The sequence below is a fragment of the Cervus canadensis genome, chromosome 5 (assembly GCF_019320065.1).
Source record: "Cervus canadensis isolate Bull #8, Minnesota chromosome 5, ASM1932006v1, whole genome shotgun sequence".
In the NCBI taxonomy this organism is placed as follows: Eukaryota; Metazoa; Chordata; class Mammalia; order Artiodactyla; family Cervidae; genus Cervus; species Cervus canadensis.
The window spans coordinates 18,140,600-18,143,031 of NC_057390.1; the positions used below are offsets into that span (position 1 = coordinate 18,140,600).

At 41.6% G+C, this 2,432-nt stretch overlaps 1 pseudogene; it reads right to left on the minus strand.

The window, feature by feature from the left end:
• Nucleotides 1-358: 358 nt before the first annotated feature.
• Nucleotides 359-1,114, minus strand: LOC122441595 (annotated as a pseudogene).
• Nucleotides 1,115-2,432: the final 1,318 nt, after the last annotated feature.

Below are 2,432 nucleotides of genomic sequence, written 5' to 3' on the forward strand. Positions count from 1 at the left end.
TCATTTTCTATATGCGATACAGATAATCACCTTAAACATATCCTTCTTCTAAAGCTATAACTCTGAACTACAGATGAATTAATCAAGGTACTTCCCAGTTATAATCAGCTTTCATCATCACCAGGTTTACTCCTGAACAGGGTACTTCTCTGGTTACTCTGCTTGGGTCCTCCCATTCCGGCCCTTGCCTCACAGGTACAGGTGAAACCAAGTGGATTTCAAGGAAAGCAAAGAAACACTGTGATCCAGATAGCCCTAAGAAGCAACCAAGTAGTTCTCCCATGGGGCGACCCGACCCTCAGTCTGAACACTGGATAACACAGCCCAGTCAGGCCACAGGTTTTTAAAAAATATTTTATTAAGGGTATTTACAGAGCAACATCCAAACTCCAGATCCAGCTGCCAAGGACACCCCGTTATGCTTGAGTACTGGCTGGGGCATGGTAGGGGGCTCCAACTTCCCACCCTTCTGTTCAGAGAAGGGGGTGGAAGGGGCTTCTTAGGCCAGTCTTACCACTTGGGTCCTCAAGCAGCAGGACTTCACCTTGATGCCCAGCACGTCCTGTCTGAGTAGCACATGGCACACAGCAGTGTCACCGTGGTATTTAACAGAGTCCTGGATTATCAGGCCATCCACCAACTTTGTACACTTAGCCCTATGTCCTCAGAATTTCCTAGTACTGTGACCTCACAGGCTTTGATGCCACCCTTCACAATATGCAGCACATCATAGCAGACCCTCCTCTTCACAGAGAGTCCTTCTAGAAGGCTGTAAGGGAGAGACTCTGCCTGAGCAATGGCACAAAGAACTCTTGTGGCCACATTTTCAGTTTAGAGCTCAACGCTGCCCCCAGGGAAGCCGAATCTCTTCTGAACCACAGCAGTCAATTTGCAGATCCGCTGGCCCTTCTCACCAAGAACATTCTGCATCCTGGTGGCCAGAATAATGATTTCTGCCCTGGTTGGTGTAACTCAGACCTTCCCATTCCACAGTAGGCATCTTCAGTCAGTTGCTGAATGTGAAACCCATGCGGTTCCGTTTGAAGATGCTATCAGCGACAAACCTCTCCGCCTTGGAAATCTGCACCGCCGTCTTGCTGCCGTGTGTCACCATAAGGAAAAGCTACTAACATTTCTTGAGCTCATACTATGCACCAGGTACTTTTTTGAGTTGAGACTTCTGAGGTCCAAATTTGAGTAGTCGAAATATGTAGTTTTGTTTTTCTCTCCATATTTGCACTTATTTTTAACTACTCTATCTCTGAGCTGTGTTTCCTAAAACTTGACTGCAGTAGAAGTTTTCCAAGTAAAGGAAGGAAATTCAGGCCAGGAAATAAGTGGCATGAATAAATGACTGGCAATGTGAAAGGTCTCTACCTGCTTTCAGAAAAGATGAGAAGTATAAGATGGGTGAAATACAAGGCGGTGGACATGGTGGGTGATGATGACAGTCACCATCTTTATTTTACTCTGTGGGGGAAATTTCAGGAGGGAGATTATAGAGAAATAATTGGAGGTGGATAAGAACCTTATAACATCCGGTCCTTTATAACACCTTTTATAACCTTATAACATCACACTCCTTTCATCTCAGTCACTTCAGCTCTCAGTCCATCTCATTCTCAGGAGGAATGTGTTTTAAAATCTAATCATTTTAACTTAGCATCTGTTCCAGGGAAAGCTTAATTTCTGCAAGAAAACTCAGGATGGATTCCCAGTTTCTCCTCAATCCAACCTTCTTTCACAGTGCTTTCCTCATTCTCTTTGATGTGAAATTTCAGAACATCATTGTGTATAATCAGTATTCAAACATAAGTTCAATAAGCCCATCAAAAATCAAGTTCAAATGTTTCCATGATACTTCTTACCAAAAAAAGAGTCCTTTCTTTCTGGCCATCAGAGTCACCACCACAAAGTATATGGGCTGGTCCTACAAAGAGTACCAGACTGAGTGGACAGTTAGAGGCAGAAATGTAGCACCAATATGCTTCCAAAGTTGAGGAGCTCAGTAGGAGGTGACATCACCCTCAAAATAAAGCACTTCGTTTTTCCCATACAAATAAATTACTAAGGCTATGAGCAGCCTTTTGTCCCAACAGAAAAAAACAGGCCTATATAACACATTACTATTTCAGTGAGAAAGAATAATGACAAAAGATAGATAATTTTGTCTAGAAGAAAATGAGTTGAACCCTAGAAGAAAAACGAAATGTGACTTTATATAAAATAATACAATACATGTAAATAAGTGCCTGTCATAGAGGAAGTAGAGCGATGATGTCTATTTGTTACTAATATCAGTAATAATATTTCATATTTATTATTTTTAGGGCATTGAGAGTGTTTATGTAATCAATTTTTAAAGAGTTACCAAAAAATTCATGGCTAATGTGCTATCATTTCAGTGTAAATTAAATGTAGTGGTTCTGATC